General features: G+C 45.4%; 1 long non-coding RNA gene across 1 annotated transcript; it reads right to left on the bottom strand.

The window, feature by feature from the left end:
- Positions 1–7224: 7224 nt before the first annotated feature.
- Positions 7225–10562, bottom strand: LOC103888896 (uncharacterized). Its single transcript, XR_008517328.2, has 3 exons — positions 10374–10562; positions 8954–10277; positions 7225–7470 (listed from the first exon to the last, which is right to left on the bottom strand). It is a non-coding gene; the product is annotated as an uncharacterized LOC103888896 (long non-coding RNA).

Below are 10562 nucleotides of genomic sequence, written 5' to 3'. Positions count from 1 at the left end.
TAGTCATTTTAACAGATGTGAAGTGATATTAATATCTTATTGTGATTTTAATTTGCATTTCTCTGATTAGTGATGTTGAATATCTTTTCATATACCCATTGGCCACTTGTATGTCTTTTTTGAGAAATATTTATTCAGATTCTTTGCCCATTTTAACTGATTTATATTTGTTTTTGCTTGTTTTTGTTTTTGCTATTGAGTTGTTTGAGTTTCCTGCATATTTTGGATATTAACTTCTTATCAGATGTGTGATTTGTAAATATATTCTCCCATACTATATGTTGTTTCTTCACTCTATGGTCATTTCCTTTGCCGTGTGGAAGCTTTTTTGGTTTGATTGAATTCCATTTGTGCATATTTATTTATTTATTTATTTATTTATTTATTTATGTATTTTGAGATGGAGTCTTGCTCTGTCACCCAGGCTGGAGTGCAGTGGCGTGATCTTGGCTCACTGCAACCTCCCACTCCCGGGTTCAAGGATTCTCCTGCCTCAGCCTCCTGAGTAGCTGGGATTACAGGTGCCCACCAGCATGCCCAGCTAATTTTTGTATTTTTAGTAGAGATAGAGTTTCACCATGTAGGTCAGGCTGGTCTTGAGCTCCTGACCTTGTGATATGCCCACCTTGGCCTCCCAAACTGCTGGGATTACAGGCATGAGCCACCGCGCCCGGCTGCATTTTTACTTTTGTTGCTTGTGCTTTTAGGGTCATATCCAAAAATTCATTACCCAGACCAATGTCATAGAGCTTTTTCTCCATGTTTTCTTCCAGTATTTATAAGGTTCTAGGTCTTATATTTAAGTCTCTTATCTATGAGGGGATTTTTGTGTGTGATGTGAGATGAGGGTCTAATTTTATTTATTTGCATCTGGATATCCAATGTTTTCAGCACCATTTACTGAAGAACTGTCCTTTCCCTATTGTATGTTCTTGGAATCTTTGTCAAAGCTCAATTGACCATAAATTCATGAATTAATTTCTGGGCTGTTTATTCAGCTCCACTTGTCTGTGTCTGTTTTGTGGCAGTTTTATGCTGTTTAGATTACTATAGCTTTATAATAGATTTTAAAATCAGATAGTGTGATGCCTCTAGCTTTGTTCTTTTTGCTCAAGATTTCTTTGGCCATTGATGGGTCTTTTGTGGTTCCATCCAAATTTTTGGATTGTTTTTTCCATTTCTGTTAAAAAAAGTCATTGGAATTTTGATAGGATTGTATTTAACTCTTAGATCACTTTGGACAGTATGGGCATTTTAACAATATTAAATCTTCCAATTCTTTTTTTTTTTTGAGTCAGATTCTTGCTCTGTCACCAAGGTTGGAGTGTAGTGGCACGATCTTGGCTCACTGCAACCTCCTCCTCCCGGGTTCAAGCAATTCTCTGCCTCAGCCTCCCGAGTACCTGGGATTACAGGCGCCTGCCACCACAGAGGGCTAATTTTTTGTATTTTTAGTAGAGACTGGGTTTCACCATGTTGGCCAGGCTGGTCTTGAACTCCCGACCTCGTGCAACACCTGCCTTGGCTTCCCAAAGTGCTGGGATTATAGGCCTGAGCCACCGCGCCTGGCCTTAAATCTTCCAATTCTTAAACACAGAATATCTTTCTATTTATTTGTGTCTTTTTTAACTTCTTTCATTCATGTTTTATAGTTTTCAGTCTACAGATCTTTCATTAACTTGGTTAAATTTACATCTAAGTAATTTTGGGGGGAGGTACCACTATAAATGGGATTGTTTTCTTGATTTCTTTTTCAGATAGTTAATTGTTCTTATATAGAAATACTACTGATATTTGCATATTGATTTTGTATCCTGCAACGTTATTGAATGTATTAGTTCTAACAGTTCTTTGGTAGAGCCTTTAGGATGTTTTATATATGAGATCATGTTGTCTGCAAATAGAGACAATGTAACTTTTTCCTTTCCAATTCAAATGCCTTTTATTTATTTCTCTTCTAGTTGCTCTGGCTAGAACATCCAGAACTATGTTTAATAGAAGTGGTAAGAGTAGGTAGGCATCCTTGTCTTTTTTTGATCTTAGAGGAAAAGATCCCAACTTTTCACTGTAGAGTGTGATGTTAGTTATGAGCTTTTTATATGTAGCCTTTATTGCATTGCGGTACACTCCTTCTATCTCTCACCTATTGGAACTTTTTACCATGAAAAATTTGGAACTTTGTCCGGTGACTTTTCTTTATCTCTTGAGATGATCACATGGTTTTTGTCCTTCTTTCTTTTAATGTGGTGTATCACATTTATTGATTTAATTATGTGAAACCATCTTTGTATCCTAGGAATAAATCCCTTGTTAGTCTTTCAACGGGAAAATCTTAGCTCACAGTTAAAGGTCAGAAGGACTGTCAGTAAATAGTCAGTGGCTCAGAAAGGATTTAAATTCAAAGTTGACTTCAATATCATCCTGAAAGATTATAGGAACTACCAGGAAAACCTTGAGTCATGCTGGGGAATGCTAAATTTTCTTCCCTTCCCTTTTCCTTTGTTTCTGTTTCCTTTCCCTTTCCTCCCTACCCCCAGTACATCCTCAGTCTCCCAGCATGTTCCTCTCTCCTTTGAAGCTCCTCTCCCTGAATTAGGTATTCACAGAGTTCATTTGAAAGAATTAATTAAATGTTACATTAAAGTTAAAACCAACCAAAAAGAGATGAGTAAAATATTCACCTCACCTGAATTTTTCAATGAAAAACCCTGAGCACAGTTTTCATGGAGTTTAGTAAGCAGATTTGCAAAGGCTCCAGGTCAGGGAAAATATTCAGGCATCACCATGTGCCCAGGACCCAGCAACGTACTCAGTCTATGTGCAACTGGGTTGGGCAGTGAAAGTTGATTGAGGTGGGAAGATCATCTTGTGTTGTTATAATAGAATATCACAGACTGGGTCATTTATAAAGAAAAAAATTTATTTCTTATGGTTCTAGAGGCTGGGAAGTCCAAGGTCAAGGGGCTGCATCTGGTGAGGGCCTTCTTGCTACTCATCCCATGGCAGAAGGCAGAAGGGCAAGAAAGCTTGGGAGAGCAAGAGCGTGAGGGCTGAACTTGCTTTTATAAAAATTCCACGCTCACAATAACTAACCTGCTCCCTCAATAATGACACTAATCCATTCACGAGGGCAGGGTTTCATGACCTGATCACCACTTATTAAGGCCCTACCTCTTAATGCTTGCACACTGGGGATTCAGTTTCCAAAACTTGAACTTTGGAGGACACATTCAAACAACAGCAAGGAGAAAAATGAGAAAAAAAAGGAGAAAAAAGAGAAAGGAGGGACAGAGGAGGGAAAGAAAAGGGAGAGAGAAAGAGACAGGAAAAATAAAGAATGATAGAGGGGAGGCAAACAGAGACAAAGATTGAACAAATTAGAGAAGAGGGAAAGGGGTCTGGAGTTTGCTTCTCTGTAAACGTGAGTTCAAGCCCTGTTGTAGCCTCACCAGCTTTCTGAATCTGATTTACTTCTCAACCATAGACTAGGGACCACACACAAACCCCAGAGAATTAAGGAATGCCAAGAGGGGCTTGTAGAGCACAGAGCCAGGCCTGGCCCTCCACAGGCACTCAGTGAATAGAAATGCAAGTGGTGTAGGGCCTGGCATCGCTCTGTCACCAAGAGCCGCTACTCACTTGGGCTTAGATGGAGTTCTCCTCTGTGTCTTATCTCAGTCACAAGTGCTTCTGCTGAAAACTGCCCCTGTTCTCCAACCACTCTTTCCTCTGGAACCATAGTGGTCCTTTGGGATCAGCGAGCACAGCTGCCACCACCAAGAAGCTGCAATTGCCACCACCAAGAAGCTGTAGCAACAGAGACTAGCGCGATGGTACTGTGAGGACCCAAGAAAACCCAGCTGTGAGCCAGGAGCTTTCCTCCCTGAAGCTTTCAACACCACGGGAACTGATTCATAGCCCTGCCATTTCATCTCATTCCTCGTGGACTCTCAGCATCTTTAGAATGACCTGAACATTGTGGAGGGAGTCCAGAATCCCTACCCCTGGGCTCTGAGGCAATGCCTTGGGTTTTGCATTGTCTCTTTTCTAGTAATGGCAACAACAACAACAACAACAACAAAAACCCCAGCTCAACCCACTCTGACCCTAGCTCTCTCTTCCTGGTATCTTCACTTGCACAGCTTAAAAACTATAAATAACAAGGCCGTTTTCCAAATATTCTTTGGTAAACTATGCCTGACCCTGAAAACAAGGCCACCATCTTCCAGGTAGGAGTTGGCCTGTGAGATTATAACCTCAGTCCTCTTTCCTAATAACCGGCTGCTGTGACCTACCTTGCCTGTGTGGCCCTGTCCTTTGATTGACATGCTGGTTGGGGTGGAAGGTGAAGAGTCAGCCATGTTACAACCTTAGAAGGAGAGTGTGCGGTCCCCAGACCAGTGCCTGGGGCAGAACATCTTTTCCTTGTGACTCAACCAGACTGATGAGGGTTCCAGCAATAACTGGACAGCAGCTAGGCACTGGATGGCCAAGGAGGAGACAAGCTCTTCACACAGACACCCTCAGGGTGGATGCTGAAATCTGTGAGTAGGCTGGGGTGGGGGAGACGCCCACTTCAGAACACCTGGGAGAGGCTATATTTAAAAGGGAACTTACCTGCTGCTTGTGTGGATGTGGCCTAATATTAAGATGTTTTATGACTCCAGATTAGCTAAGAAAGGGGAGCTAGAGAGAGGCAGTGATTAATCCTCCCACGGATGAACATGGGATGGGGGAGGTCAGATCTTGATCACATGATGACTTCTCCATGGACCCCAACATATCCCTCTATGTAGACAGAGGGGAGTCAGAGCAGCAGTGCGGGGTCTTCCCAACCACTGAGGAGCCGGGTTGCACCCTGCAAGTTCAACAGAAGGCCTTTCCAGCACCGGTTTGTGTTGCTGGGAGGAGTGCAAAATGCACAGGACCCAGGGCCTACCCTTGGGGTGGAGCAGGTGAACAGCACAGGCAGGTGACACCATCACATCAGACAGACCAGAAACGTGTCCCGGGAGACAGGGCCCGTGTGCTGGAAGCCATGGGGGAGCCTCCATCCCTCTCTCAGGGCTTTCCCCATGGGGGCCTCGGAAGCTGCAGTGCTTGTCATATGCAGTGGCATAAGAAAGAGTCACCTCAAGACCCAGTCCATGACATTCCTCGGGGCCCCTGAGTGGATTTCACAAGGAAAAGCTCTTTTAAAGCCAAGCCCTAAGCACATGTGTTTCTCCCAAGGAAGGGGCATGCTTCAGCCCTGATCTTGTTTCCCTTGTTCTTGGCCCACAAAGCTTGGCCTCAGTTGGGTACTCAACTGTGTGAACTGTTGAAGTCCCATGGCCCACAGGGTACTTTCTAACCCCCTCTCGGCCCAGCCTCCTCCTGGGTCCTCTTGGCCCCGACCCCTTGTGCATTCACATTTCCAGTTTTCAGTTTTCCGGTGCAGTGTGTGCCTTCCTGTGTGCCACCTTCGGTCTGTGGTGGAAGGAGGTAGAGGGTGACAGTGTGCACATCCGTCTGTCTTTTCTAGTTAGGGGTGTCCTAGTGTCTCCATTCATTGGACTCTCAGTGTCCCCAGATGAAGTCTTGTCTCAAAGTCCTCCAGGAGAAGATACAAGCAGGGTCAGATGCCGCAGACACACAGTTATGAAAAGAACCCACCTGGCCAGCCCGGGATGGGTCAGTGGGGCTCCTAGCGCACTGGAACACTCTGTAAGCTTCAATGCAACTGCTTAAAAATGCAAAGCAGTTTTTGTGGGTTGGCTGGTTTGCACATTGGGCACACGTGTCTGTGGTAAAAGTCTAAAGCCATGTGTTTCCTGCTGGTTAAGAACACAGGCTCTGACGTTCTGTAGCCTGGATTGGAACTCTGGCTGCTTAGCTGTGTGGCCTTCAAGTTACTTATGTCTCGGTGCCTCCATGTCCTCACCTGTAAAATGAGGATGATGATGACTATCTCATGGGGGAGGAGGGGACTGAGAGTCCCCATGTTGGTCTTGAATTCCTGGCTGCAAGCAATCCTCCTGCCTTGGCTTCCCAAAGTGTTGGGATTAAAGGCCTGAGCCACCTCGCCCAGCCCAGATAGATACTATTTTAATGCTGTATATATAATGAAAATTAATGCAATAAATTCCTTGATGACAAAATAGCAAAATTTTAAATAAAGGGGATCTGTATTTCTGAACTTGCCTTTTGCCGAAGGCTCTAACATGGCTTGGTCTACCACTGACTGGCAGTTACCTCCCTTTGAGAATGTATGTGCTGGTCACAACGCAGGTATGATTTCTCAATCGTATGGCTGTATGGCCAGCCTGCAAGCCAGGAATTATTACAGATAAGTAAACTGAGGCTCCTGGTGATTAAGTCATTTGCCCAAGGTCAAACCACGGCCCTAGGCCTCTGCAAAGCTGCCTCCCAACTGTATACACAGCCGAAGAGATGGCCCCAGGCTCAAGACTAGAGATATGATTGGTCTCTTCCAGCTAAAAATGCCTAAGCAGATCAGAGGCTAAGGTGGAGATTTCAATCATGTAACTGCTGTCTTGTGAGCCTGTAATAGCTGGCAAATGCATGGGTTTTTCTCCTGTGGTTTTTGCTTAACCTCTTTTTTAATTTCATTGTTCCTCTAACAACGTGATTCTTTTGGCTCTCTAATCTGTCCTAATAAATGCTGTAATTACAAGTTTCCCTGACCATGCTGTGCAGCAGGCGAGCTCCCTCCCTGGCTCCTGGGAAACTGAACTGGAGAGGGATCTTGGCAGGGAGCCGCTGCATCCGCCAGGCCTCAGTCACCACCCGCCTCTCAGTCAAGTTCAGCTCTTTCAAGCCGGGACCTTGTCTGTTTTGTTCACAGTAGTATCTCCCAAATCTGCCTGGTGCCTGGCACATAGAAGGGGCTTAATAAATCTCTGTTGAATGAATAAATGAAAAAATAGAAGTCTAACTAGCATGGAACCCTTGAAAAAGTACACGCAACCTATGTAGCATCTTTTCTTGAATCTTGTACCACGTGTGGTGGTTGGAGTTCACTGAGGATATTTGTAGAATGAAGTAAAAAAGCACATAGGTGTTGTGTTGCATTGTATAATGTGCTTATACACACACACAATTATAGATGTGTGTGTATGTATACATATGTATATATAATTATATGCATATATACACCTCTTCAGTCAAGAACACAGCAGAATACACATTATTTTACCCAAGAAGATAAAAATACTCATTTGTCATCAGATCCTTAGACATAAGGTGTATTTGTATTTAATGTGTTCACTAAGATTCACTGAGCCCTTGGACATCCTGCTCCTGGGACAAATGAGCTTGTCCGGAGCTCGTGAGTTGGTTCATGATTTGAAGCCTTTGACCTTATCTTCAGGCTATTCCTTGTACAAGCTGTTTCTGTGTTTAGGCAGAGTGCATTCTCCATGGCTGCTTCCCCAGTGTGACCTCCAGTCTGTGGTCCTTTGTACTCCTCTGAAAAATAAAGTGTTCTGGGGCCAAAGATCACCCATGGTAGATAGGGGCATTGGAGAGGATGACCAGGAAGAGCCCATCTGTGTGGGTTGGGGATCTGTTCTGCTGCCAGGTCCTGCCCTCCCTCCTGAGTCCCTGGCTCCAGAGCACAAACTCTCCTGTTCCCCTAGACCAAGCTGTGTGCACCCTCGTGTCTTTGCCTGTGCCTTGTCCTGGCCAGAAATCTTTCCTTCCCTGTCCCTTCATCTTTCCTTGACTCCTGCCCTATAATGATCTAAAGAGCCTCACTCTTTCGTATCTCATCAGCATAGGCATTACCTGGGAGCAAAGCAAGGCTGAGGCCCCTGCCTGATGAATCAGAATCTGCTTAGTAACAAGCTCTGCAAGTGATTCATCTGCCCCTTCAATTTTGAAAAGCACTGGAGATAGCTCCTACTCATCTTTCAGTGTTCAGCTCAGGAGCCGCCTCCTCCAGAGAGCCTGCCCTGATCTTCTTACCCACCACAGACGGCTCCTGGGACAATGAAAGAGCCAGGCACAGCCCCAGCATGTACACCCACCACATTCATGAGCACTTAAACAGCTCATGAGTCTTTCTCATTTAATGGTGGTGCACTCTGGTGGAATAAACTTAAAATTCCTCTTGGAATCTCCAAACAAGGGGCAGTTTACAGATAAGTAAACTGAGGCTCCTGGAGATTAAGTCATTTGCCCAAGGTCAAACCACGGCCCTTGGCCTCTGCAAAGCTGCCTCCCAACTGCATATAGCTGCATATAGCTTCAATGCAGGCTGTAAACGCATCATACCTGAGAACCCCCACCCTTCACTGGAGCCCCACCTGTACCCGCCCCTACAGTCCTTGTTGTGGGAGTAGTGCGGGAACCAAACGCAAGTTCAAGAGAGACATGCGGCACGCCATACTCTATGCTAGGGAAAAGCAGGCTTTCCCTGGTGTAATTCATACACTAAAGCCTTTCTGACTTTTTGTCAGGGGCTCTCCTGCAGAGATTTTACTAAGGCTTTCTTAAAGCAGTGACAAACATCACAGGGTCATAAGAAAGCACCCAAGGGTGTCTTTCTTTCCTCCTCTGACCCTTACGACCATCCAAACACAGCCCGATCTGTCCTTGATTCATCTTGTGATGGCCACCCCAACATCAGACCCCTGTGACACCCCTCGCTGAAATCCTGCCTCTCTCCCAATTCTTATTCCATTCTCTCCACAACCAAAAAGGTCAAGGTGGCATACACATTCCTCCGTGCCCGCTTCCCCGCAACCCCACCTCTCCAGGGGTAAGACCCTTCCCTGGGTGATCACACTGCACTGGAGGTCACGTCTGCACAGGGCTCTGCACACTCCCCACAACCTCACTTTGCTTTGCTTCCCCTGGACCCAGAAGCAGAGTTCTCCTGGTCTTATCCTACCTGTACCTTCTACCTGCAATATTTTGCCCCTGACCCTCCCAGGGTCCTCCTTCTTACCTTTAGATCTCAGGTTAAATGTTGCCTCCTGGGTGCTCTCCCATAGCCCCTGTTCTCCCATCACTGGATTGCAAATGTCTGCAGAGCACATATTCCCATCACTTGCTTGTCTTTTATTACCTGACCTTGCCCATCACCAAAATGTAAGTTCTAGGGGTCTGCAGGCCTCATCGGGTTGGTATTTTTCATCTTTGCATCCCAAGCCCCTAGAACAGTGCAGAAGACATGATAGACGCTCCATGGATATTTATTAAATAAATGGATGTGAATGAATGCAATAAAACAAGCACTTTCAGTCAAATAAACCCAAGAGTGCTGGTCATTCTCCAAATTTGTTTTCTGCCTGCTCTGTGCCCTGGAGGCCAACTCCTCTGGCTTGCACTTCACAGGCCCTCTTTCAGGCAGCTGCCTGTGCACCTGCAGTCAATGAGAGGATGGGAGCAAAAAGTGGGGGCAGTTTTCCCTGGTCCCTTGACAGGGCCTCATTGGGCTCAGATGACATCACTTCCTCTCTCCTCCCTTGAAACCTGGGGGTGGGAAGCCTTGGCATCTGGGAGGCTTCCCATCACTTGTCTGAGCTTTCATCCCTGCCCACAGCTCAGGAAAATTCCTTTGTCAAAGTCTCTTCATCTGCACCATTTAGGATGAACTCTTCCTTGTGGGGGCAATGCTCCTTCTGTGTGCATACAATTTAGATATCTTTTCTGTATATACAGAATGTATGCACATAACTTTAAAAAAATTTACTTAATTTTTAAGGGGGGTGGTTTCTTCATTTTCTGCTTTCCTCTTCAGCTCTGCTTCCAAGTTCCCCTCATCACTGCGGTCCCTAGTGAAATCTTCCAACTGCACGGTGTCCAGCAAATTTTCAGCCAGAGATTTTAATTGGCTCATGGTATCTTTCATGACCTGTTTTATTTGTGCATTCAAAGGTTTCCAGCCTTTCTTTCTCCTCCTTCCTTTCCTGTACTCTCTGCTTCCATCTCGCAATCTCTTGGTCGAGCACTTCCGGACTTTCTGCAAAATAGATGTTTTCATTCAAACTGTCTGTTATTTCCTTCTGAAGTTTTCCTCCATCCTCCTTTCATCCTTTTAAGATGTGTCCTGCATCAATCACTTGGGAATGCTTAGGAGATTCACTTTTCCATGTTTTTTTTTTTTTCCAGAAAGCCTCCTGTGTCATGCAGAGAAGACTTGCTCAGATTTTTATTAAGGGTTGATAAGCAGAGGGATTGTAACATTCAAGGTCTGGCCTCCATCAGGGGTGACTTGAGGGCTTCCTCAGCCTGTCTCTTTAGTCCAGTGTTCCACCTTCTCCATGGACCTGCTGGTGAGAACAACACTTTTACTAAGCTCTTTTCCTCTTTATAAAGTGTCATCTCTTAATGATTAAGACCACCCCAGCAACACAAACCAGGACCTCCCAGGGATGCCCAGGGACCCCCGGGGCTCTTCTCATGATCTCAGCCGTCACCAGCACAGCAGCCCCTAGCAGCTCCAGAGCAGCTAGAGAGACATTTGGGGACGAGCAGCCCCTCTGTGGCTCTGCCTCTGCTTGCCAGTGGCCTGTGGGCCACAACTGCCTATTCAGAACCCTGCGGAGTGTTCT

Source organism: Pongo abelii, chromosome 22 (assembly GCF_028885655.2).
Source record: "Pongo abelii isolate AG06213 chromosome 22, NHGRI_mPonAbe1-v2.0_pri, whole genome shotgun sequence".
NCBI lineage: Eukaryota > Metazoa > Chordata > Mammalia > Primates > Hominidae > Pongo > Pongo abelii.
The sequence above is the reverse complement of the archived record's forward strand: the minus strand, read 5'-3'. Positions and strand labels throughout refer to the sequence as shown.